At 48.5% G+C, this 27,549-nt stretch overlaps 1 long non-coding RNA gene across 1 annotated transcript; it reads right to left on the bottom strand.

Moving 5' to 3' along the window:
- Positions 1-3,469: 3,469 nt before the first annotated feature.
- LOC120889016 (uncharacterized) lies at positions 3,470-26,119 on the bottom strand. Its single transcript, XR_013425238.1, has 2 exons — positions 23,028-26,119; positions 3,470-3,817 (listed from the first exon to the last, which is right to left on the bottom strand). It is a non-coding gene; the product is annotated as an uncharacterized LOC120889016 (long non-coding RNA).
- Positions 26,120-27,549: the final 1,430 nt, after the last annotated feature.

Here is a 27,549-nt window from a genome sequence, read left to right as displayed (position 1 = left end):
GAAATCTTTGATTAGATGGCTGATGTTGTGAATTTTATCTTATAAGAGGTTTTTGGTATTTCTATAAATATTTTTGAGTTTTGTTGTGGGATTCAGATGATTACTTGGAAACAGTTTCTTTCTTTCTTTTTTTTTTTTTTTTTTTTGTGAGTGTGTGTGCTGGGGATTGAACCCAGGCCTCCTGCATGCTGGACAAGTGCTCTATCACTGAGTCACATCCCCAGCTTCCATGTGATCCTTTTGGTCTTGCTTTTAAGAGTTATTAGGCAGGACAGAGCATTATTTAGGGTAGGGTTAATTATTCTCCACTACCCTTTGAGTATTGTACTCAATTCCCCGTGAATTATGAAGTTTTCCAGTTTGTCATGGGAACAGCCACTGTTCCCAGTCTTGTGTGAACCTGGCACTGTTCTCTAATCTGCTAGGCAGTTCTTTCCCTGGCCTTGGGTAGCTTCCTCACACCCATGAGTTAATCATGCCAAATACTTTTTGTGACTTTTCAGGCACCTCCAGGCCTCTGTACAGCTCTCTCCTCTCCAGCACCCTGTCTTGCAAATTCTAGACACCTAGTCTCTTTGGACTCACAGTTTTATCATCAATTCAGAGAAGTTGCTGAGTTTCCTTGGGCACAGCCTGGAAATCCTCATGAGGCAATAAGATGGGGTAACTGTAGAACTTACTTTGTTCATTTTCCCTTCCTTCAGTGACTGTCCTTCATTGCTTCAAACAGTCTTAAAAACCTTCCTTCCTTCTGTTCCAGGTGGTGGAATAAATCCAATTGCTATTGCTCCATCTTGGCTGAAAGAAAAAGTCTTTTCTCTTCAAATGCTTATCCTTTGTAACAACTAGAATAGTGCTGGGCAAAATATGGTAGACTGCTTCTTGAATTACTTTATCTTTGTACATAATGATATCCAAGCAAAAATTTATTTAGAAAATCCATTGTAGGTTATTAATTTTTTAAAGTTCAATAACAAATTCTTATAATTCTTATTCAAATACAGATCAAATTTGTTTATGGAATTGCATAGAGTAAGATTTTAATTTTTTTTTTTTTTTTTAGTTTTAGGTGGACCCACTATCTTTATTTTACATTTATGTGGTGCTGAGGATCAAAACCAGGGCCTCGTGCATACTAGGCAAGCGCTGTACCCCTGAGCCACAACCCCAGCCCCAAAGATTTTTAAATTTTTGATGACAATACTACAAAGAAATGTTTTCCAAATGCTTGTTTTATGTGAACCTGCCTTCAGATATTTATTTTGTTTTCTGACTTATAGAAAATATCAAATATGGAATCAATACATATTGATGTATTGATGTTTTTTATCACTACCAAAGTCCCCTTGAATATCTGGCCCATAGCAAACACTATGTATTCAAAGAATGATTGAATGATGGAACACTTTTTGGTTTGAACACTTTTTACTTCACCAAATAATATAATTCCTTTCAATAACATCCTACTTGATATGCCTCTCTTTCCATTTTATGAATCAAAGCTCTCTTTAGAATAGGTTCTTGCTTCTTCTGGTCTCTTCACAATGGGTTTTGTAATGTCACTTGGTAACATTTTTCTTTTTTGGGGGGGGGTCCTGGGAATTGAATGCAGGGGTGCTTAACCACTGAGCCTCATCCCCAGCCCTTTGTGTATGTTATTTTAGAGACAGGATCTCTCTGAGTTGCTCAGCGCCTTGCCATTGCTAAGGCTGGCTTTGAACTCACAAACCTCCTGCCTCAGCCTCCCAAGCCACTGGGATTACAGGCTTGCGCCACTGCACCCGGCAGTAAATTCTTTTGTCAGATGAACTTAACACACAAATCACTTCTTTCTCTACAGAGAGCCAACATTCTGATTTGTAAATTCTAAGGAAAAGACTTGGCTTATCCTCTTGGAAGTATCAGATGTGCCTACCACTTTGACTTCTAGCTGAATTCTTGGGAAATCTTGGGGCCCCAGCCCTTTCCCTCAAGCTCCCCACCTCTGATGCCCTTCCATGGCCCCAGTCAAATCTTGCACATCCTCCAAGACCAACTGAAGCCTTCCTTCCTCCGAGAAGTCTTCTCCTGCCATGGTGATCTCACCCTCCTGCCTGCTTCTTAGAACTTAATTATCTTTTCCACTCACTTGGTACCTAGTCATCCATGCTGCCTTGTCATGCCCTTTTGTGTTTAAGTGGGAGCATCTGTTTCAACCAGCTTCAAAAGGGCAGCCCACATGTGCCCAACCAGCACTTACCAAGTACTGACTGCGTGCCTGGCCCTATTCTAAGACGCTTTTATGCATGACTTCAGTGAATCCTCACCCCCTCTGTTAGTTCTGTTATCCCACTTTCCAGATATGAAAGTGGAGGCCCAGGGCTGTTAGGTCACTTCCCAGGGTAGCTATCAGAGCCAGGATTCACTCAGGCATTCTGAGCCTTGCCTACCACACTGTGCTGTGGCACCGGGGGGTACAGTAGTTGGTCCATACATCTTTGTTTTGTTTTCACAGTGCTGAGGTCGGAACTCATGCCAGGCAAGGGCTCTACCATGGAGCCACACCCGACCCCACTTGTTGATGAATGAATGAAAACGTGGAGGCTCAGCCTGTGCCGGAGGCGAGCACGGTCCCTGTCCTGTTGCTCTCCCAGCTTCTCTGTTTCCCATCCCTCCTGTTGCTGTTTTTCTTAGGGTGAGATCCTGTGTGGTCCAGGAGGAAAAAGAAGGGATGCCTACACCCCTTTCCCATTTTCTCCCTTGCAGGTTGGGCAAAGAGCAAGTTGGGGCAGTTCTTCTTCCTGCCACCCCCTTGCTCTCAGAGCCAGCTTGCAAACCAGAGCAGGGAGAAGTGAAAAAAGGAAGGCAGTGCGGTTAACGACATCCTCAGGAGGGCTGGCTTCTGGGGCCTTTGCCTCTCAAGGCTCAGTCAACCGGATGTTCCTTTAGCTCGCTGGAATTCAGCCGGATTTACAGAGATAAGATCAATCTGACCCTTAATTCCTCAAATGTAATTTATGGGCTTGCCTCCTGTGTGCCGCGACACGTCTGGCTATCCAAAATCTGGTAATTATTTATGTAAACACGGCATCCTGCCTGTGTGGATGATAATTGGACTTGAACAGAAGAAGCAGAGACTTAGCGCAGTCGGGGCTGCACTGAAACCCTCCTTTTGAAAAAGACTCACCTGAGTCTTTGAAATCTTTCTGTGGCTCAAGGTTAGCTGTAACCAGACCCCAAAAGATATTTCTTTTTTTTTTTTTTTCTCTTCTAGGAGGCCTGGGCAAATTTATTCCCTGACACCACTAGGTTTTAGAGGTCCTCTCAAAGGATGGGGTGAAGCTACCCCAAACTTCTCAGCTGGAGGACTGAGAGGTAGAGGCCTCCCTGGGTCTCCTCATTGTCTGTTAGAACATGAATTTTATCCCCCTCCTAAGAATAAACAGGATTAGGAATTTTATGCTGTTTGGAAAAGAGGAGAGGTGCCTGGTGAAAGAGAAAGCTCTTTGCTTTTTATTCATGCTGTGAATTCCCCAGGAGCCTTCGCTGTACATACACACACGAGAGCCAGGAGGATTAGGGGAAAGAAAATGAGCCGATTGAACCAGATGGTTCGGGAAGCACTCCCAGGAGGCCACTGGGGTGGATGAATCTGCATCTTTAAATAACATTAATTTCTGAAAGGCCCAAATTGTTTCCCAAATGACTGCACTGAGCTCCTAGCTTTCATCTATTTTTATGGTCCCCTCTCCTGTATGAAGGCAGGAGCTGCTGCATGGGAGGAACCGGTTCTGGAGAAATCCTTCACACTGAGTGCAGGCTGCAAGGAATCCGTTTCCTGAAGGAAAAAGAAATCTTTAGGCATCAAAGTGCTGTGAAAACAGATTTTGACAGAAACCACCACCCCTGGATGGATCTGAACAAACCACCGAGTTCTGATGCCAGCTGGGACACTCATTTCCTCGGTAGCCGGGGGCAAACCACTTAACCTCAGTTTCCCCATCTGTAAAATGGGGTTAATCAGCTTACCTGCTGCAGGAGTGCTGTGAGGTTTTAATTGGGTAATGGTTGTGGAGCCCTTTGATGTAGTGAGTTTTATTAACTTGCAAGGGATTCCCTGAGGCCAGAAAAAGCAGTTAAACTCAGGAGAGAAGAAAGGCAGTGAAATGAGCAAAGCAGTTCACCTCCAGCTCCGATTTCAGAAGCGCAGAGTGGGGCTGGTCCCATGTGAGTGGAGAGCAGCGTCCCGGCTGGGGTCGGCTTGGTTGGCCCAGAGAGCCCAATGTTCTCAGAAGGAGCTTGGTTGTGAGATTGTGGAGGGAGAAGGTGGGTCTATGACCTTGCTTGATCAAACCCCATCATCCATGGATTGCTCTAAGGTTCTTCTCTAAGCTAGGTCCCCTGTAAGAACTATTCGGGTGTTAATTTAAAATCCTTGGGGATTGAATTTGGAAAGCCCCAGCCTCAGGCCTCCTGCCTCCTAACAATTAAATAAAGACAGACCTCAAGGTCTGGCCTCTGGCCAGGGCTCCTGACCAGCAAAGGGCTGGCAGAACAGCACCCTCCACGGATCAGAAAACGGGAGCTTTTTCCGGATCTGTCCCTCATGGCTGGGCCAACCAGCCAAGCCCGCACGTCATCCTGTGCCTCAGTTTCCCACTCATAAAAATGATCCCCATCAGACATTCTTGCCTTAGAGGCCCAATAGTCAAGATTTGGAATGTGAATGTGCACTTGAATTTTAAAGCCCTCTCGAAGTGTTAGCTATTATATAATTCAGCACGGACTCCTTCTTTTCCTTCAGTAACATTTAAAAATCCCAATTCCAATAACTGTGTTTCCAAGTCGACTCGTGCAGCACAAGAAGCCCCGTCCACCTCTTCCTCCTACCTTTTGATGCCCTGCCATGTGGAATGCCCACTCACAGCCAGAGGAGAGGGGGGCCTGCAGACTATCTGTTCTGACCTCCAGGGCTTCGGTCCCCCCCCCACCCCCGCAAAGTGACAATGCAGGGCCGTGTGATTTGCAATGGGAGGTAAACCACACAGCCTAGGGACACACAGGGATCAATGTCCATCTCCACTTGGCGGGATTCAGCTCCTTGGTGCCCACTGAGTCCTCTAATGTGCTTTCTTGGTGACAAGCGAGCATGTGGCTGGGAATGTGTCAGCTCCCAACTAACAGTTGAGTGCTGTTCCTATCCCTGAAGTCACTTTCCTTCCCAAAATGGGCACATTATACTCTGGGAGTCAAAACCTCTTTTCCAAGGCTGTGTCCAGTTCAAGTTTGTCAAAATGAGCACTGAGTTCCCAAAGTAAAGTAATTTTAAAAGACCCAACCATTTTCCTAATCATAATTTACTAAGCTGTGCATTTAGTTAAAAACAGGTTTTTAATACCCTGTTTTATTTTGCCATGCAAAGGTAAAGAAAAATACCAGCTGTTAAAGGAAGTAAAATCATTATTCATCATACACATGTTTTGTCTCATTGTCCCATTCTCTACCCCAACCATCGCCTGAACGACCCCTTGGTCTGACCCTTGTAGACAGGGGAGATAATCAGGGTTGGGATTGGTTTTGGTGGAGGGGGGAGGCTTGTTTTGGGGGGGTTGATTTTTTTACAAAGCATCCTTGACAGGCACTTATGTTAATGAAAGCAGTCTTCTGACAGATCAGAACCTGGCTTTTATAGCATCAAAAAAGTAATTTACATGGAGGAGAAATGGGAAGCAATGATTAAATCAAAGCCGCCCTCGGCAGCCTTCCCCCGACTGGCCCATCTGAAAACAGCCCTGTTTCAATTCCGCAGCTGAGCTCAGCCTGCCTGCTCCAGACGTCCAGACCTCGCACTCTATAAATCGTCTCTGCCCTTGCCCCGGAGTTGCTGACTATATGTATTTTGGGACCCAGCATTAATTCCCTCATCCTTGGCTGGTGACATTAAGATTTGTAACTGATAGAATGTGTTTTTAATGTATTTCCTGCAGGTTACTATTAAAGAAATGTAATTCTTCGGAACTTGCAAAAAGGTTCTGCTTCCATTTAAAAAAGAAAAAAAAAAAGAAACAGAAAGAAAGGGATTATGGGAAGAATTTCCCAGCAGCCTCCAGATGGACTAGGCAGCCGGAGGGGTCAAGGGCTCCAGAGTTGTGTTTAGCTCTCCACTTACTCTTCTTCCTCTGGCCCAGTCTGTTCTCTTTCTGCACCTTCGTTTTCCTGGGTATGAAATGAGGATAAATATTTGTCTATGAGATGAGGGTGTTGTAAGGATTAATTGGTTGGTGCTTCGGGAAGCCTTTGAAGATGAAAGACACTCTCTGCAGATGCTAAGTAAACTCATAATGTGTCTGGTTTTAATGAGCCAGGTGAAGCTAGTGGGGGTGGCTGGAGATTAACTGTGCCTAGCCCAGAGCTGCCTGCTTGGGCCAGGCTAAAAACTGGGTGGAGCTCTTGGCTGGTTCCCTGGGCCTGGCCCATCTCCATTTCTCCTGGCTCCTGACACAGGGCCTGGCACATGGGTTCTCTAGAAATACTGTGGATACAGATGGAAGTGAATTGGAATTTAACCAGACTCCCCAAATCATGCTCATTGCCTCTCATTCTAGCCCATGACTGAAGTAAGTTACCTGAATCTCAGTTCCTCATTGGCCCGTGGGGTCAGTTAGAGTCGCCAGTTAGAGTCTTATAGGATTGTGGTAAAGATTTATTGTAAAAAATGGCTTATAGCAACTGAGCACTTGTCAGACACCAGGTTCCAAACACTATACTCCTGAACTCACTGGATTCTCACACCAATATCACAGAAGAGGGACTATTACCATGATCATCCCCGTTCCTCAGAGCTGAGGCCCAAACAGATCATGTGGTAGCTTACCTAGGGTCCAGGTTGGTAAATGTCAGCTAATAAGTTGTTCACAAAGTGAATCCTGCACATCACCGCTAGCAGAGCTCTGGACACATCAGAAGTGCCCAGCCAACAAGGTTGTCCAAGACTGCCTGATTTGTCCAGCTGGCAAAGAGATGTCCCACAGGAGTGTGACACAGGACCAGCCTGGGAATGGAGCGACCAGGAGAGTAGGGACCAGAGTAGACGTACACAGCAGCTCAGAACTGTGGGAAGGTGCCAGTTGTGTGTGCGCCAAGCCAACGCACAAGTTTGAGTAAGGTCTAAGTCTGGGTCTGCTCAGGGTGACCGCATTTGGGATGCATGATACTTTGTGAAAAGCATCTCATGCCAAATCCTGGTACCTCGAAGACAGTCTGAATTAGGAGATTCGAGGGCTGACATACAGAAATGCCTGAGACTACCCCATGGCTTCCAGGGGTGGTATCTCGGAGGAGGTGGGCTCCATTGTTGCTATTCCAGGCAATCGACAAACCAGAGGTTCAAAATAAATCAAAATACATTAAGAATCTGGCCCAATGCCATCATTGAGGGGCCAGGAGGGGAAACTGAGGCACCCGGAAGGATGACTTCACACCCCAGCCCTGTGACGTCACTGACCTAGGAGGGGAACCAGCAGAAAGTGGCCTGGGGAAGCCCTGGTCAGAACAGAAATATCTCCAGCAACTGCTGCTGGTGATGGAAAGGGAAATGGAATTTTGTCTAAATATTATGTTGTTTTGAAAAGTCTGACTAATGTGAAAGTCCCTATTTAAAAAGGAGTTGACTCTAACACTGAAATTGGTTGGAGTTTCCACACCCACATGTTGACTAAGGCCTCGAAAAACAAACTTCCTGGTAGATCCTGATGCAAATCACCTGGGAGCCAACGCTTCACGGCCCAGGCCATGAGCTGTGAGCAGAGGGTTGCAGCCAAGAAAAATCCTGCGTCTGTTTATGAAAAGGCAAACAGATCCCCAAAAAGAGGCCCGAGTCCTAGCTTAGGCACAGGCCCTCCAGGGAAGAGCCATGGATTGAAAGGAAATCTGAGCGCAGCTTCTCTGGGACCCCAGGTAGCCCCATTTCACAGCCTTTCCGAAATATGAAGAATGGGGACAGGGGCAGGGGGCCTTCTGTTACTGAGGACCCCCAGAATGCCGGGCCCATCATTGAGTCTTCAGTTATATGAAGCCCGTGCATCTGCCTATCACCCATCCACGTCCCCCATGCAGAAATAGGCTCTGGGAGTTTGAGCAGGGTGACCTGGGGGCCAGTTTGCCCCAGAGTTCCTGCTGATGCTATTGTCCCAGCATGATTAACAAAAGCCCTGTCATGGGCATGAGGAATCACAGGAAGATCCTACACTCAGTGAATTTGCCCCAATTCACCCAGCTAGAAAGTGCCAGCCTTGGGATGGAAACCCAGGCTTTTCACCCAAGAGCAGCTGCTGCTGCTGGTGGTGATGGTGGGGTGGGGGGCTCCTTCCTCATTCACAGTCAAACCTGGAGGAGCGGACCCAACCTGGCAGCCCTCTGGGAACTGCGCCTGCTCCCCCTCCTCTCCTTCCCGCGGGGCCTCCAGGAGCCTGCCTGGTCTTCTCTGGGCCAGAAAGAGCACCCCAGCAGCAGGCGCTCAGCAGACAGGATGCACACACTCACCAGCACCCACCTTGGTCCTCCTGCTGGGAGCGCCTCCACCAGCAGCTCCCCACCCTAACCCCCAGGCCAGGACCTCTTCAGCCCTCCCCACTGACAAGACCCCCTTTCCTCAGAGAGCTGCCCTGGGCCACCCCTCAGCATCCTGCCACTGTCGCTGTCCCTCCAGCTCTTGCCTTTGGGCTACAGGCCTGTTATCCTGGGGCGGAGGAACTGACCCACAGGAAGCTCATTTTACCAGGAAGAAACACAGTTCCAGAGGGCAAATGACTTGCCCAAGAACACACAGGTGAAAGTGGAAGGCAAGAGAGCAGGTCCCCGGCGCAGAGACACACAGGCCAGTGTTCTCTCTGTGGGCCTGAGGCTGCTGGGTGGGGGCCCACCTCCCGAAACACCAGGAGAAGCCCTGTAGGTCACCTTCTGAGTGTCACAGAGACCAAGATGTGTCTGTCTGATCCTGCCCCTTGGTCCTCCTGTTAAAATCTCAACGTCAGCAGCCGGGGCCTTGATCCAAGCACCCCAAGAATCCACTCACCGGCCTCTCTGCCAGGTACTTATGCACCAACACCCCTAAGGTCAAAGAAATCAGTCCTGAGGTGTCCTGCTGTCTTCAGAAAACTGGCTGCTAGAAATGTCTTCCTTTCCTCCAGTGGAAGACAGTTACTTTTTATCATGTGGTCTCAGTGCTTCCCAGTGACCCAATGCAGGCTGAGTCCGATTCCCCTTTCCTCCGTCACTTTTGAAATAGCTAAAAGACTCACAGCTGCTGTTCTTTTGATTGATGATTGCTCCTCACAGGATGTTGATTTGAAAGATGCATTTGGAATGCAGATGGGTCTGGCAGACAGACTCAAGATTGAAGCCCACCTCTGCCTTTTATCTGCTTTGTCGCCTCGGCCAAGTCACTAAACCTCTCTGAGCTTCAGTTTTCTCATCAGAAATATGGAAAGATCATGATTAGTGTTTACTGCACTGGGTGTCGGAGGATCAGATGAGATAATCCATATAAGTGGCTGGATCCAGAGTCTGACACAGTCAGGGCTTATACAAAGGAACACTTAATCTCACTTTTCTTCAGCTGCAAACTGTAACTTCTCTAATTGCAGAACCAAAGTTTCACTTTCTCGGGAAACCTTATCACCCTTTCACCGTCCATGAGAACCTGTGTCCCTTTTTCTTACAGTTGCTAAAGCCTGTCACCATCTTGCTTTCCTTTATGGTCTCTCTCTGAGCTGCAGCTCACCAGATGAGACTTTATCTGTTTAGAGTTAGCCTGTCAGGACTGTCTTTTCGGATCTGAGATTTGGACCCTAGAGAGCTGATCACCATGTGAAAGCCAGGAAGACTCAACCGCGGGCTGTCCCCACCCCCACCCTCCCCACGGCAGGTCCATAAAAGCCTGCTCTCGGCTCCCCAATGAAGTGACCCCATAGAGCCTCACGAGTTGTGTTGATGTTCCCGGGCGATTGTCTGCGGAGGAGCCCTTGTGCGGCTTTTGAAGTTCAGTGGAGTGAAGTGTAATCTAAGTGAGCTGGAACACGTTTTGATAAAGCAGCTTCCATGGCCCGGGGCCCCTTCTCTGCAAAGCCATTAGCATGGAGCTGGGCTGGCCTGAGCTTTCCTGTCTGGGTCCCTGGGCCCTTCCACTGGCCTTTGATCACAGGACGTGAGGATCTGGGCGCTCAGTCACACCCCCTTGGTTTGGGGATGAGGAAACTGAGGCCCAGAGAACAGAAGTAACTTGCTGGAGGTCACACGGCCAGTGAGGGTAGCAGGGATAGAACCCTGGTTCTCATCCACCCCCGGGGCTGCTCCAGCTGGGGGGACACCCTCCCCCTCCACTGAGGGAAAGGGAGCTTCTCTGGCCAAGGGCAAGCTCACAGCTGTGCTCCTTCCTAGACCTCAGCAGGGCGTCCTACAGGCACCCCGTGGGACCCCAGAGTGGCCCCCACAGTGGGGGGGTCAGGACCTTCCTGGTCCTCCCAGGAGTCTTCTTAGGAGTGGGGTCTGGAGAAGGGCTTCCCCATCCTAAATGCCACATGTCCCCAAGAATGAGACCTAGCCAATTCCCCACCACCTGGGGGAGTGGGGGCAGGAGGTCAGAGGGGCCGGGTCTTGCTTTCAGCCTTGGAATCTGTGGGCTGCTTTCTGGTTGAAGTTCTCCCTAATGATGTTCTGCTCACACTGAGGCTAGATGAGTTGGTGCTCGTAGGGGTCAATGGGGTAGACAGGGGCCGGGACCTGCTGAGAGTCTCGGGGACCATTCCACAGCTCACCTGCAAAAACAGAGTGCTCACAGTCGTTTCTTCTTAGCTTCATCTAAGTTAGTTGTCAAGGCTAACCTCAAACATGCAATCCTCCTGCCTCAGCCTCCTGAGTGAGGATCATAGACGTGTGCCTGTCTTAGCCTTTTAAGGACAAAACCCAAGGACATTTTCTAACTGAAACTCCTCACACAACTATCAACTGATTTCTCACTGTGGATACTTAAAAGAATGAATGGATTCTGAGCTTGTTCTCGAGAATTGGGGCCCACTGGGAGATGAGTAAGGCTGAACGTGGGGTGGGAGGGGGTAAGAGCAGGGTCAGGGTGGGAACACCTGTGACAGGTTACCCTGAAGGCAGTGGCATCCTTATTGGAGCCTCGCATCTGTACAGTCTCTCAATTAAAGGGGCAGTGCACTGCAAGGGGTGGCTGGAAAGCCTGAGGCTGAGCCCTGGCTCTCTCCCTCGTTGGATGTGTGATGCGGGTGAACAAATCACTCAACCTCTCTGAACTTCGGTCTCTTCTTCTGGAAACAGGAATGATAATCCCTCTCCTGCAGAGTTACTTGGAGAATTCACAAAACCCCCTAACACAGTGCCTAAAACTCAGGAGGGGCCCCCTGGATGGAGGTTTCTTCATTCATTTCATCTCAGGGCCTGAGATGGCTGCTCCAGCTCCTGCCATAGTGTTCACATTCCAACCAGTGGGAAGGGAAGACAGGAAGTAGAGAACACACTTCCCTTGAAGGGCGCGACTGGGCAGTTGCACACATCAGCACCTCTTCGTGATCCACATCATGAGCCGTTGACCAGCACTTCATGACATGACCTCAGCTAGCTGCAAGGGAGGCTGGAGAATGTCATCTCTTCCTGACTGTCAGTGAGGAAGATTTTGGTCCTCACCCGCAGACACACCTGGTAATGTTAAGAGTCATTTTTGGTTACAACAAAGAGACTGGTTGTAATTAAATGTCCTTCAATGCACAGGACAGCCACTCACAGGAAAGAATTGTCCAGAGTGGGGTGTGGCTCAGTGATAGAGCTCCCGCCTAGCATGTGCAAGGACTTAGCACTGGAAAAAAAAAATTATCCCCAAATTTAATAATGCCCAGGTTGAGAAAACCTGCTTTAGTGGAGCCATCAGAACTGGGGAGTCCTGTCTCACAATGAAGGAAGAGAAAGTTTACGGGACCACTAGCTGTTCTGCTGTAGCTACTCTACTAAGTTAGGTGATTGCAGAGGATTAAAGTGCTATCTTTTCCCAGAGCTTGCTCTTTCCAGCAGGGATCAAAGCTTTAAGTCAACAGGCCTCCGTGGACTATCAAGAATTATCACACAAGACAGGGAGGATTGTGGCTGGGCAGTCCTGAAATCTCACCCCCTGGGTGGCCCACTAGAGCCACAAGGGAGGCCAGAACCCAAACCCACATGCCTCCCAGGGAGATGGGGCCCCATGGATGGGGTTCACAGGCTGGCCCTGCAGCACTTCACCTTCTGCAAGGTTTTCCTGGAGATAACTTGAGAACTTTTATGTGTGTGTGTGGTGCTAGGGATTGAACCCAGGGCCTGATGTGTGCGAGGCCAGCACTTTATTACCAATGGAGCTATATCCCCAGCCCAACTTAAGACCTTTTGAAACCCATTTCTGATTGGTTCTGTTTCCCAAGGAGGTGAAATCTGGGCTGGGCAAAAAGGAGCTTGAAAGATAAGGGCCTTAATTTCCAGGAAAAATACCAAAGTAAATTTGAGGCTATTCACCCAGCAACACCAAATTACCTGTCTTAAAACCCTGTGTGAGAAACTGACCCACACGGAGCAAGAAGTAAAATTTGGATGTATTTTCAAAAACTACCCTGCTGCCACCCATCCAAGGACCCCTCAGGCCTGACCCTGCTTAACTTCAGTTGTGATGCGGCCTGTTCAGGGTGGTAGAGCTGCAGTCCAAGCCTGCTCCATCTCTGTGGTTTAGGGGGCATCTCCAACATTGCAGAAACTGTCCCTAGCACTTTATTATCTTCCCATGAAAAAGCTAGTGTTAGTCCCCTTCTACGAAAGGTCGGAGAAATTAAGTAATTTTCCCAAGGCCACACAACTAGTAAGATGCAGAGAGACAAGTTTTGGCTCTGGGAATGTCTGGCCTTGAAGCTTGTGTTCTTCCCACAACCATGTCTTTATCTGGATGAGCGGCCAAATGGGGATCTAAGCTACTGTTGAATGTTTATATCTCCAAGAAAGGGGGTTCACCCCCATCTCCATCCCTTGCTCCATCGTCTCACCCATCAACCAACCTCTGTCTGGGGGTAAATGCTGCCACGTGTGATCCATTGAGCACAGAGTGGTCAAGTGGTGCATTCAAACCACACAGCAAGTCAGAAAATAACCCAGAAGCCCTGCCTCCTCCTGCTCTATCGAATAAACAAACAACTCCCAGTCCACAGCCCCCACTTCCCTGTGGATTTTGCCAGGAAAGCTGAGCTATGAGTCTGGGGAAGAGGTCCAGCACAGAAGAAACTCCAAATAGCTGTGGGACTTCTGGGGGCTGCAGAGAGGAAGCCGGCCAGGGAGGAAAGGTGGTTTTTGCCGGTGCGAAGGAAACAGTCATGACTTAGAGACATCTGCTCTGACCCATGGAGCACGAATGGCCCATTTTTAGGTGGGTGCTCCTTTGACCATAACTACACCCAAGGCCACAAGCTGGCGTGTGTCAACAGGAAGCCCATCCCAGTGATGCGTCGTGTGCACCCTCACACTCGCTGCCAGGGGTGACTGCTGAGGGCCCAGGGGAGCCAGAAACAAGGGGCTGAGCCAAGCCCAGGGAATGAGCTTCACGCCTCTGAGGAAGGCAGCTGTCTAGCAGCCAGGACCTCAGATTTTCCCAGGCTGGGTCTACCACAGACGGACCTGGAATAGCTCAGAGGTTCTGGGCCACTAGGAAGGAGGGCGGTGGCAGGCCCTGTGGGTAGTGGCCGTGAACACAGTGCCACTCTGCCTCTGCCAGGCTGTTCCACCTGCCGGCAACATTGCTGAGCAGAGGTGACAGCCCAGGGCCCGGGCTCAGCAGGAAGAAAGAGAAGGACATTTGCTCAGCTGTGAAAGACGGTGCAGCAGACCTGAAACCCATCCCCAGGGCAGCAGCCAGATGAATCCAAATGGAGGGACTTTCTGCCAAATAGCAGCCTGCGCTCCAAAGATCTCAGCACCCGAGTGGCATCATTCACAAAAGCCAAAAAGTAGAAACAACCCAACAGATGACTGGGTCAACACAATACACCATGTCCTGGAGCAGAATGGGACATTCTGATCCGTGTTGTGTGGATCACATTAAGTGAGAGAAGCCAGAAGTGTGCTCCATTTACAGGAAATGTTGAGAATAGAGAGATCCACAGGGGTCAAGTAGATTCGTGGTTTTTACTGGCTTGGAGCAGGGGGAGGAAATGGGAAGCGATAACAAATGGGGGTTTCTTTTGAGGATGATGAAATTTTTTTTGAAACCAGACAGTGCGACGAGTTGCACAACTTGGTGAATAGACTTGAAAACTAATGAGTTGTACTGTGCACCTCAAAAGAATGATTTTTGTATCTCAATTTAAAAAAAAAAATTTAAACACTGTAACTAAGGGCTGTGACACACACCTATAATCCCTGTGACTTGGGGTTTAATTTTCTGAGTTGGTGACAGTACTGAGGTCTCGTAGGGCAATGTCCCAGTTCTTGGTAGATGCATGTGAAGTATCTAGAGTGAAACAGCTGTCTGCCAGGTACTCTCAAGAGGTTCAGCCTCTAAAGATACAGCAAGGTTAAGTAACTTGCATAAGGTCACACAACTAAGAAGAGACCAAGTTTAAAAATTAGCTATTAACTAGTACAGTGGTGGAGAATGTGTCCAGAGACACGCTGCCTGGGCTAATGTGCAACTCTGCTCTCGCCAGCTGTGTGACCTAGGGCAAGTTAATTAACCTCTCTAGGACCCCAATCTCCTCCTTTTAAAGGTGGGAACAAGGAGGAAGAGGATAACAATAATAGGATCTACATCCTAGTGTCACATGAATTAAAATGTGAAGCCCTTAGAAGAAAGTATGGCCCACTGAAAGTGATCAGGACATATTTTGTGGGGAAAAACCAAAAACCAGGTCTAGTCTTTAACTCTGTAGCAGAGGTCAGAACTTCATGCTACCTTCTCCTCACGGATCATGGAATCTCACAGCATCCTAGGATAGAAAGCACTTTGAAAAGGGCCTAGTTACTGGGGTTGGAATGAAGGATGGTCAGGCCAGAGAAGGGGAAGGCGAGTCACAGGGAGCAGCACCTCAGAAATCAAGTCCAGAGGCCATGGAGGTTGGGGGTGGGAGTGGGGAGACACCAAGCAGACAGATGTTGCATGAGTGGGGACTAACCATAGGGGTGCTCTAAGTGGAAGGAGAAACTTCAGACCTTCCATGTTCATTTGAAGAATCTGAAGCCCAGAGAGAAGAATCACAGGCAGAGGGCCTTGGCTGGCAGTGGCAAAGCCCAGAGACACTGGCAGCTCCTGGCCCAAGCTGTAGCCCTGATGGGAATCCTCAGACCTTGGCTTTTGTTGCTGTAGAAATGGAAAGTCCCTGAATCCCTAAATGATGGACATTATTATTATTACTGGTACTGGGGATTGAATGCAGGAGCATTTTACCACTGAGCTATATTCCCAAGCACTTTTAATTTTTTATTTTGAGACAAGATCTTGATAAGTTGGTGAAGCTGGCTTTGAACTTGTGATCCTTCTATCCTGGCCCCCCAAGTCACTAGGATTACAGGTACCATGGCTTTCAATACTTTAACTCTCCTGGATACCATCCCCCACTCCATAAATGGGAAACCATTATTGAGGGAGATATATCTAACAGTTATTGTTTCTTATAAGGTGCTAAGCTCCATGCTAGTAAATTTACCAAGCCTAGTCAAGTGATTTCTATTTCTATTCCCATTTTTCAGATGAGGAATATGAGGCTTCAACAAGATTAAAGGATTTGACCAAGGCTGAAGCAGATAAGTAGCAGAGACAACATTTAAACTCAGCCCTTTCTGGTTGCAAAGATTGTACCATCTATCCTTTGATTCCCAGAGTGGGTGCTACGGAGGAAGTGACATTAGGATGTCTACGTATTTTTAATCTTATCTTTTATAAACATTCACTGGGTGGGGGGGCGGTGCTGGGGATTGAAATCAGAGGCACTTTACCACAGAGCTACATTTCCAGTCCTTATAATTTTTTTTTTTTAATTTTTATTTTGAGACAGGGTCTCCACTCAGTTGCTAAGGCTGGCCTTGAACTTGAGATCCTCCTGCCCTAGCCTCCTGAGTCACTGAGATTATAGGACTACACCACCACGCCCAGTTAAACTCCTATTTTCATATGTGGGTCTTAACAATGTACCCAAAGTACTAGCCCAGTAATTTATGCATATTGCAGTATCTACACGGCCATTTTCCCTCATGGCCTAATACTCTCCCAGACTCCTTTGTGGTCAGTGCGGTCATGTGACCCATAGCTGGCCAATGAGGCACCAGAGCACATTCACCAGGGTTTCTGGAGAAGACTTTTTAGAAAGGGGGCAGCACCAGAGCACAGCTGGCTTGCAAAGCTCCTGTCATTTTCCTGCTGAAACGGCAGATCTGACATTAACCACACCTTGATATTCACAAAAGTCAATGCACTTGGAGGGTGAAGGAACTTCAGAGCCAGAGCACACCTGGCCCCTCATGAGGTCCAAGACTTCTTGTAAAGGAACCACTCAGAGATGTGGCCACAGAGCCTGGGTTTTTAGTTACTCTCAGCTCCACACACCCACTCTGATAGCAGTGTGCTATCATCTCTAAGTCCATAAACTGGTATCTATAAGATGTAGCCTCAAAATGTTTTACTGGTGTGGATTCATGTGATAGGGATCACAAAAACATGGACTCTAATGTTTTCTGCTGTGCTTTGGGGAAAAGGGAGCAGATGAGTCGGCCCAGTGATCAACTGTCTGTCCCACTCTCTGACAGGCTGGGTGGAAAACAGAGGTTGGAAGTGTGTGTTTATAAACTGGCCTCAGAAGAATCCAATCTATGCAAACTGCAGAGTGCGCAGGGTTGTCATGTGTTCTCTATCAGTTTTGCTCACCCTTAGGAGCTAAGAAAGCTGGTCATGGATTGCTTTTTGTTCTTGAGCGCTCTCAGATTCAAGAGACTCAGAAATGTCCCTTCCTGGGATAGCTCCATGACCCAAGGAGGTATGAACTATGAAAGCTGAGAATTACAAGGAGAGGGTGCTTTGCATCCCAAGTGAGTGGTGGGAAGAAGAATAAGAGGGGCTGTGTGTCAGACGATTCAGAAATGAGGTCCCTGAATCAGGAGAGATTAAACTGAGTTGCAAATGACAGAAAACCATTTAGCCGTGTCATAAACAGGATGCAACTTTCTTTCTCTTTCATGTAAAAGAATTTGGAGGTAGGGAATTTGGGTTGGTGTGGTGACTCTCTGGTCATCTGAGACTCAGGCCCCTTCTAAATTTCTGCTCTACTCCCCTAGTGACTTTTATCTTCAAAGTCCTTTCATTGTCCAAGGTAGCTGCTAAGCCCCAGCTATCACCTCTGAACTCCGAGCCATGAAGAAGGGTAAAAGAGCCCATTTTCCTCACCCCTTGAAGGATTTCCTTCAATTTTTGCTTACATATCCCTGGCTTGGACTCATTCTTTTGCCTGAGTATGTTGAGGTTCTGTAGCTTAGGAAGAAATGGATTTGGGATGACAGACTCTGTCCCAGTCTCCAAAAGCAGGAGGGCATCTGGGGTCAGAGTAGAGAAGAAGAAACCAGATATTAAAAGACATAACTCTAACCTTTATGAGTCCTTGACCTTGGTTAAGTCCCAGAACCTCCCTGAGCCTCAGCCCCAGACTGAGGGCTGTGGGAGGGTCAAATGCTGGGGAAGGGCTTGTAAACCAGAAAGCATTCTTCCCACGTAAGCAATTAGTGCTGCTGCTGCTATCATTAAGGCTAAGAGTGGCTGGCTGTGTGCTGCTGGGAGAGAGACGGAGGAGCCCGAGTGGGAAAGAGGGGAGCATTTACTGGGAAGGAGAAAGGATCTGCTGCGCATGCGCATGGGGGACACCTCTGCTCCTGCAAATCTGCTTCTCCACTGCCACGTGCCCAGGCCATGTAAAAGCCCCGAGTCTGGCAAAGTCTGCCTCAGTCCTCAGGCTCCCAGACAGGCAGGCAAACAAACATCACACTGTGGGGGAGGCCCAGACACCAGGAGAGAAGGCCTCCTGGAGCAGAAACCAAGCCCTGGGTCCCCACAGGGCCAAAATAACCTGCTGATTGAGCCAATCAGCCAACACACTGGTCAGGCCAGTCAGGGAGAAATGGAAACCCCAGCCAGATCTATTATTTAAGTAGTTTGTCATCAAGCAAAAATAAAAATTATCCCCTCCCCCCAACCCCAACCACAGAGTTGTTTGGTGACAGGAGTCACCTTGGGTCAGCCCAGGCCAAGTCACTGGTTTGGGTCTGCCTTCCCCTCAGCATCCAATAGGGCATCAGGGAACGCAGACTCCCAATGCCCAAGGAAGGAATGCAATCTCTCTCCCAGGGCCCCAGGCCCTATGTCCTCCTCAGCAGCATCCCAAGGTGCCTTCTGACTAGGGAGGGCTTGGGGGGAGCTCAGGGGTGCACTGGAGGAACTTGGATGATACAGGCCACCAACAAGTATCTCCTACTTGCTGAGTGCCTGCAGGTCTGGTGGATTTCTGCTCCAGGGGCCGTGCACTCAGGGGTCAGGGCTTTTCTTGGTGCTGACTCTGCCCTCTTCCTCTCCATGCCCCCACCCCACCCCCAGAGTGAGCTGTAGAAAGCATGCCATTTAGACTTCAAAAACTAATTGGTTACAGCTCACGGAGGCCTGGAGGAGGGGGTGGTATAGGTCTCAAGCAGTGAAGAGAGTTACAAGCCCCGTTTCATAGTCCCTCTGGCTTGGCACAGGTTAAGTGGGTATAAATCAGACTTCTGTAGCTTTACTTTCTTGTTCACCGTTCCCTTCATCCCAGACTTGAACCAGAACTTTAAAAAAAAAAAAAGTTCTGTTGAAGTAAACATATGTATAAAAAAGAACACACATAAGTGCAAAACAGCTTAGAGAATTTTCCATAACTAAACATACCCAGGTAACAGCATCTAGGCCAAGGAACAGAGCATGCCCACCCCACGAGCCCCAGCATGCCCCTCTCCAATACTGCAATCGCTTCCCAGGGGGAAACCTACTCTGACCTCTTGCACCACGGTTGAGTTTTATCTGTGAACTTCATACAAATGGAATCATACAGGATGTCCCCTTGAGTGTGGCTTCTTTCACTCAACATCATGCCTCTGAGATTCATCCACATCCTTGTGTGAGGTTGTCATTTGTTCTCATCACTGAATGGTCTTCCAGATGACAATCCATCCATTCCACAGTGGAGGGGCATTTGGGTTATTCCTAGTGGGAAGCCATCACAAAAGCACAGCAAAGAACAGAGTTTTCTTTTTATAATCAGGTTCCACAGCCTGCTTTCTTGAAAGCCTTTTTATATTGTGACAAAGTATATAAAATATGTGTCATTTTACCAGTTTTAAGTGGTACCATCAGATGCACACTGTTGTGTAAGTATCACCACTATTTCCAAATGATTTTTCATCATTCCAAAGAGGAACTTCATAGCCATTAAGCAATGAATCCCTCTTGCTAACCTCTGATCAACTCTCTACCCTGTGGATGTTCCTCTTCTTGGGACTTCACGTAAGTGTAATCACACAATATATGACCTTTTTTGACTGCTTTCCTTAGCATGATGTTTTCCAGGTTCATCCAGGTTGTAGATGGATCAGAACGTCGTTCCTTTTGATGGCCGAAAAATCCTCTACTGTATGAATATACCATATTTTGTTGATGTTTGGGTTGTTTTCATCTTTTGGTTGTAAGGAATAGTTCTGCAGATACAAGTATCTATCTGTGTGACTCAGCCTTTCACTGAGGACCACTGTGTGTCACAAACTGAGAGAGGTAGTCACCCATACATTAGTAGGTGAATCCAATAGTAGGGTATTATCCCCCGACTACACATGAGAAATTCAGAGTAGTCAAGGAACTTCCCCAAAGTCACAGGGCTGATCTAGGAGGCTGAGGCCAGGGCTCAGATCTAGACCTTTTGACCCCAAGTCTAGTTTTCCTTTCGTCATCCTACCATTTCTCTCTTGCAGCTCTGTTGCTAAGGAAGCTAGAAAATTCTGGTTTATGAGCTAGTTCTTGCTTTAGTTCCAGGTAGAAAATCTTTCCCTTGGAGCCACTAATCTTGGGTTTGGACTTTCTGGAAGCACTTTCCTCCCTCCTGGCAAACAGCCCAATTCAAATGAACAGGGAGGTTTCTCACTCCCCACACTGAGCCCTTCAACTTGTGCTCCCAGTTTTTCTTGTTGTTATTAAAGCTACATGTTTTGTCACACAGCTGCCCTCCTGACACCAGGCCTCCTGAATGACCCAAGGCTCTGGCTACATTTTTGTTTCTCTTTTGGCACATGATACAAAATGGCTAAGTCTTCATTTGACACAGAGAGAACCACTGGACCCAAAGTGCCTTCTTTCTGTGTCCTGCCACATTAAATTTTGATGAAAGACAGCTACTTTGTGTTGAGTCCAGTGGAGTTTTGCCCTGGGAAGTGGTCACATGTCTGACACAGCCTCTCCCACCAGGGTATTCCTGTCTAGTCAGGGGGACAAGACACCCACAGAGGGCGGAAGCATAATTAATGATGGAGGCCATCAAGCAGGGATTCCAAGGGCAGCAGAGGCTTCTCAGGGTTCTGGAGGGAGGATGCAGCTGTAAAGCCCAGGGCTCTGGACGTCCCCAGGTAACCTGCCAAAGGCACTTGTCATTCACCGGGCAAATATCTCTAGAATGCCCGCAGCTAGGCCCCATGGAGTGAGCCACAAATACTGACAAGTCCTAGGGCCTGTCGAACCGGCCTTGGCTCTAAGGTGAGGCAAATCCCGGCCTCCCTCAGGCCACAGTGGCTTGTGCAACCCAGTGGGGACTCTGGCCCCTCACCACCCCAGGAGAATCGTGACCAGCTGCGCATCCAAGGCGCGCTCCTGGGCGCTCCGCCGAGCTTCCCGCCCCCACTCCCGGCCTCGCTGTCCCACTGTCCCCGCGCCGCGCCGCGCCGCGCCAGCCTCCCCGGGGCCCACAAAGAGCCTTTCAGGAGCCTCCGCCCCGGCTGGAAAACCCCCGCGCGGTCGGTCTCCCGGGCGGCGGGCGGCGGCTTCCCTCCAGGTGAGGGATTCGCGCCCGGCGAGGTGCAGCTGCAGCGCGCCCGCAGGCGCCGGCCGAACCCGGCTCCGTGAGTCACCGCCCGGCAGAGCGCGCGGCCTCGGCCAGTCCACCCGGGGACGCCAGCCCAGGAGCCCGCCTCGGCCCAGCCCCGCCGCTTGCCGTTACATGTTGAAAGTTTAAGAGCCGGGGCTGTGGCTCAGTGGTAGAGTGCTTGCCCCTCATTTGTGAGGCCCTGGGTTCGATCCTCAGCACCAAATAAAAATAAATAAAAATATTGTGTCCATCTACAACTGAAAATAATTAAAATAAATGTATTTTTAAAATAAAGTTTAATCTAAAATTGTACCCATGCACTTCTAGATGTTGCATGAATGTGACATTTGGTCACGTTACTTTAAAAAAAAAAAAGAGTTCTGGGGATTGAACCCAGAGCGCTCCACCACAACTTTTTTATATTTTATTTTGACAGGGCCTCGATATGTTGCTGAGGCTGGCCTCCAGCTTGCCATCCTTCTGCTTCAGGCTCCTAAACCTGGGATCACAGGCATGTGCGGCTGCATCGCTTTTTGGGGGGCAGAGGTGGGGCATGTACCATGGACTGAATTCAGAGGCACTCGACCACTGAGCCACATTCCCCAGCCCTATTTTGTATTTTATTTAGAGACAGGGTCTCACTGAGTTGCTTACTGCCTCGCTTTTGCTGAGGCTGGCTTTGAACCCACTAAACTCTTGCCTCAGCCTCCGGAGCTGCTGGGATTACAGATGTGCGCCCCTGTGCCCAGCCATCACACACTTTCAAAGGCATTCATGTTTTTCCTTTCTTTTACTTTTTCCTTGACCCCTTCCTTGCCCCCACCTCCAGTAACCCACAGTGAGAGTCTACAACAAACTCTTCCGTATCTTTCTTCATGTTCTTACGAACACATGCAAACACCTCTCTATACATTGACAGACACAATTCCTGTAGATGGGATCTTGCTAGACACAATTCTGTAAATTCTCTCTTTCATTAGTACCTCATGGGAATTGATGTGGTTGTGCAGCCGTCTCTTAAAAAATATTTCTTCAATACAATTCACTCATTTTAGTGTATGGTTGGATGAATTCTGCTAATGGCATACAATAAGGGAACCACCACCACAACCAACAATCCCTCTGGGAAGCAGTTCCCTGCCCCTTTGCAGCAGAACTTCTCTTTCTCTCACCCCCTAGCAGGGGCTACTCAGCATTCTTGGTGCTGTTTGCATGTGGTCTATGGTGTGAATAATCTATTCAACTATAGGCACCCGCTGTGTTTTTTGTCTTTTTTGCTTGTTTGTCTTGCTGTTGTATTTTGCTTTGAGCATCGTATGATAAGAATCCTTGTCATATAACTACTTGTGCCCAGCATTGGATTGTTGACTTGACATGTTCCTGGATTTAATTTTAGAAGACACTGCCAATTGCTTTTCTGGAAGGTGGGACTCTCCTGTTCCTGCCAGCAGTGAATGGGGGTGCCCTTTCCCCCACAACCCCAGCAGCCCTTGGTGGCGCAGCCCTCTATGATTTCTACCATCTGCCGAGACCCTCCTGAGGTACTCGTTGTTGCTTTAATCTGCACTTGCCTGACCCCTTAATGAGCCTGAGCATATTTTCATCTGCTTGGCGGCCATTGGGATTTGCTTTTCCAGGAGCTGCATCCTCCTGGTCCATGTTTGTGTGTTTTAAGCATAGAAATCCCCAGAGTGGCTGAGGAAGGAGGTGCTTGCAGTTAAGGGAACGGTCTACTTAATAGAGAGTTCCCTCTTTTGTCACACTCATTTATGAGCTTTCAAAAGATGCGGCCATGGCAGACACATGTAGTAATGAATACTAGCAGCATGTGGAAAATGGAAAGTGAGTGGGCTTTGGGGTCCCCCAGTGGCTGTGTGCTATGGTGGGAGTTACCTGAATCCTCTGAGCCTTGGTGTGTTCATCTGTGAAACAGAAATAAGGATAATCATGACACTTACTTCTTTGCAGTTACCAAAATGTTTGGCAATAATTTGTGCAGAGAACCTGGGCCGTGGTAGATGATGGGTAAATGATATTTGGTTATGATAAGCATGGCCCAGGCTTTCCTCTAGTGGTTAAACAAGGTTTTTAGTGGCATTGGGTTACCCTGAATGTCAGTCCATATTGCACAGGTCTATGCACTAAATAGCAATAGCACACACACACCAATCATAACAACCACAAATGTTCCCCTATCTCAATGTCCACTGTAGGGCTAAGTTGCTCCTATTTAAGAACCATTGATATAAATTCTCTGTAAGAAACTTCCTGACAGTTTACACAGCAGGGGAGAAGGCCCTCCCGCACCCCCCTTCCCCAGAATGACCCCCCATTCCTCAGCTCCCACAATTCCCACATGGGGTGTAAATCACAGCCAGGTCTGAGCAGGACCCATGTGAGGGGGTCTTCCCTCTGGTCATCAGAATCCAGCCTGCCACCTAACAGGTGCCCTCAGGAGCTCCCCTTATGAGTGGCCGATTGAGGGGTGAGGGAGGATGGAGTTCCCATGACTTTTCCCTTTCACGATCTGTTCTTCCCGTCTTCCCTCAGTCACCGGGAATCTGGGGGTTCAGCCCTCCCTCCACACAGGCCCCATCCATTTCAAATAGGATGCTTCATCCTCACTGTGAATTCTTCATGTTGCTGACATAGCTCCTGGTCTTTCCTTCTGAATCAGTTCAACAAATAACTTAGTAAATGTCTTAATGAAAACTGTTGGTTCCTTCCCAACATCAGTTCTTCCTTTCTTCATTAGTAACAGAGTCACAGGCAACATGCCAAGCAAAAAATCAGTGTGCCTTCGCAGGTCTCCCTTGCTCTTTTGTGTGGCTATGTGACTAGCTTTGGGCCAATGAGATGCAAGCAGAGGGTGGCAGGAGATGTCTAGGATTCCTTAGAAAAAACGGGAGTCATATGACCTTTTGCTCTTCTTCTTCTTCTTTCCCTCTTCCTGAAATTCAGATGTAATGAATGGAACACCAGCAGCTATTTTGAACCATGAGGAGAATTTGAGAATGATGGAACAGAAAGACAGAAGTTTCAATTCCAATGACAGTAGAACTACTGCACTCGCCCTGGAGCTCAGACCTTTATATGAGGGGAACAGCTCTTGTGTGTTCAAGCCACTGGGATTGGACCTCATGATTAATTAACACAGTTCCTAACTGAAGCCAGTGGTCCTGTTGCCCTCTCCTGAGTCTGCACACCTGTCTTATCATTCTCCAGCTCTCCCTGCTCTCTGCCTGAACATCTTGGAATTGTCATTGAGTCACCATTGACTATTTCTCCAGCTCATCAGCTACCACGGCCTGTTCATTTTCTGCATGAAGTGCCTCTTACACCTGCCTGTCTTTCCCTTCCCATCATACTCTGCTTAGCCTATAAGTGAAGGCTTGTTGAGGGGGACAGGACTTAAAGACATGTAGAACTATTGTCAAGAGGCCCGGCTGGGCCAGGGGACACTGCTAGGGGAGGGCCTGGGGGGTCACAGGTGTTTTATCAGTCAGGACTCTTGTTTACCCTGTGTACCCCGTGCTAGAACTCTGCCTGACACATAGTAAGCATTCAAAATCTATCTAAGGAATTAATTGATTAGTTAATTGACTAATTAATTAGTGACACACATACATATCCATGCATAGAGAAAGCTTCTGTTTTCACTATCCATATGCATACGCATCGCCTTTCATCACAGAGACACCAGGTTGCAAAGAAAACCCTCAAGAGTTTGCTGTTGACTTGAGCCATGTCACTTGCAAGGACAAAATATGTGTGCGGTCAGCTTGAGTCCAGGCCTGTTACTAGAAATAAACTGAGCCCTTGTTAACATCACACAGGAACACGGAGGAGAGGTGGGGCGATGGGTGGCAGGAGAAATGCCTGAGATCTTACACAACCTGGGCAAACAGAATGACGGCTGGGCAGCCCCGGGCGTCCAGGAATTAATAGCCTTGCTGAGGCTCCGCGGCGCTGGAGACGGAGGTATTTAAAGTCAAGAAATGTCATTTCCACCCGCAGAGGCTACCCCGGCTGCGTTATCTGGACGCTCTTCAGCCCCGGTGTTCTGGCAGCCTCCCTGGCCGGGCCTCCCAGTGGTGGGACTGGACCAGTATGTCGTCACCGCTCCGTGGGAGGGGAGGCTGACCTTGGCCTCTCCGGGTTCCTCCTCTCTGCTCAGGCCCCGGGAGAGGCTGAGTGGACACGCAGGGTTCAGTTAACCCCCGGTGAGGGCTGCTGAGAGCACAGAGCCTCTGTTCCCCAGGAGGCCAGCAGGATAGGGGTTAAGGGGGATGGGGTCTGGAGGCAGAGAGACCCTGGTTCCACCAGAGTCACATCCTTGTCCTGCTGTGGGACCTCAGGCCGCTTGAGTATCTTCTCTGGGCCTCCCATTTTCTTACCTGGGAAATGAAATCATCCTCTTCTCCTGGCCCTATGTCTGGGAGGCTACAGGAGATCAGAGAAGGGGAAATCTTTTGAACCTTTAGGAAGAAAAGCACCTTAGAAATCCAGGTATTACCCGCAGCTCCTCCCTCCAGGCAAGATAATCCAGGAAAGCTTCCCCTGGAGGGGAGGAGGCAGGAAGCTCATGTTTGAAGTGTCACTGGGCTCAAGACTGTGTGACACAGCTGTCCAGCCCCAGAGGCCTGGGAGCTCAGACTCTGGTGCTTGCCAGGCACCCAGGCAAGACCCTCCCGACATCCTGCCTGCTCTGATCTCCTGCATCTGCTCTGGCTGAGGTTTCTGCAGCTTAAAGGAAGTGGGAGACTGAGAAGCCCTAAGAATGTGCCCAAAGCCAGTCTGCCCCACAGGTGTCTAATGCCTGGGGATTATTTCCTGGAGCTGAGGCCGGGTCAGGAGAAAGCACAGTGGGGCTAAAGGAGTTCCTAAGGAAGATGTATGAGATGTCAGGGACACCCCAGCCGGAAGTCTTCCTGGATTCAATGCTCGTCTTAGACACTGCTACCAACCAAGGGTAAAAGGGAGCAAGGAAGTTTTGTTTGTTTGTTTGTTTTTAAGGAAACAGCAATAGAAATGAACCGTTGCAGCCCTTTCTACTCTCCTAAGCCCCTTTCTTTTGTCATGTCTTAGAACTTGCCAAAATGGCATGGATATTTTTCCTCATTTGATTTTTTAAAAAATGGAAATATTCCAGACACACTAAAAGCCATGTGTCAGTCAGAAGAGTCTAGACCATGCTGCAGTAACAAACAATCCCAATGTCTCCATGGCTTAACACACTTCTGTGGTGCCTACCTGTAGTTCTAGCAGCTCAGGAGGCTGAGACAGGAGGATCTTGAGTTCAAAGCCAGCCTCAGCAACTAGCGAGACCCTAAGCAACTCAGTGAGACTCTGCCTCTAAATAAAATAAAAAAGGGGATGTGGCTCAGTAGTTGAATACCCCTGAGTTCAATCCCCAGTACCAAAAACCAAAAAGAAACAAAACAAAAAAATCAGACCAAAACAACAACAAAAAACATACTTGCTACTTTTTTTTTCTTTTTTTTTTTTTTTCAGTACTGAGGATCAAGCCCAGGGCCTCGTGCATGTCAGGCACCTTTGCTACGTCTCGTTTCTGCTACATGGTCCTCCAGGGATCAGTAGCGGCTCTGCCTGTCAAAATTACTCAGGACCCAGCGGGTGGAACAACCACCCACTTATTGTCAGGAGCCATAGAGGGATCTGGAGGGCCTCAAAACGCAAGTTATTGCTCTACCTTACAACTCATTGACCAGTCAGAGGCCCCTCCCAACCACTCAGAAGCCAGAAGTACAATCCTGCTACCAGCTTAGAAGGGGAAGAACCCACATACTCGGTGAATAACCGCAATGACCACCACAAACTGCAGCATTACATTACGAGCTCCACGTACCTGGGAAAGAATTAATTAGCGAGCAGCACGTCCCCAGCACCATCCAACCTGGGAAATACCACTTGGTGCTGCACATAACTGACTCTGTCACATCGCCCTGCTCCCTGTGCTGAGGTCACCATTCCCAATTTGATGTTTACACTTTCTTTCTTTGACTATTTATTTCTCTAGACTTATTATAGTATTGTTGTGTGTGTATTTAAAGGCCATCTGTGTGGTTTCACGCTGTATATACTCACCTGAAACTTTCTTTTTTGGCCACTGTATGTTTCTGAGAGCCATCCGTGTTGATGGAGGAAGCTGGGGTCCATTCCGTGTTCAGCCCGTCCTATGACACCCACAACGCCCGGGGCTATGTGGGTCACTGCCAGCTCTTTGTGCTTGCAGACAGCACTACCAGGAGCATTCTTGTGTCCGTCCTTTCATGTACCTGCAAGACACAGTTTCTCCAGAGCAAAGATTGAAGAGAGGCTGGGAGTATATCTCAGAGGTAGCTAACTCGCCTAGCATGAGTGAGGCCCTGGCTTAAAAAAAAAAAGAACTTAG

Source organism: Ictidomys tridecemlineatus, chromosome 8, assembly GCF_052094955.1.
Source record: "Ictidomys tridecemlineatus isolate mIctTri1 chromosome 8, mIctTri1.hap1, whole genome shotgun sequence".
Classification (NCBI taxonomy): Eukaryota; Metazoa; Chordata; class Mammalia; order Rodentia; family Sciuridae; genus Ictidomys; species Ictidomys tridecemlineatus.
Note: the sequence above shows the minus strand (reverse complement) of the source record. Positions and strands in the feature narration are given on the sequence as shown.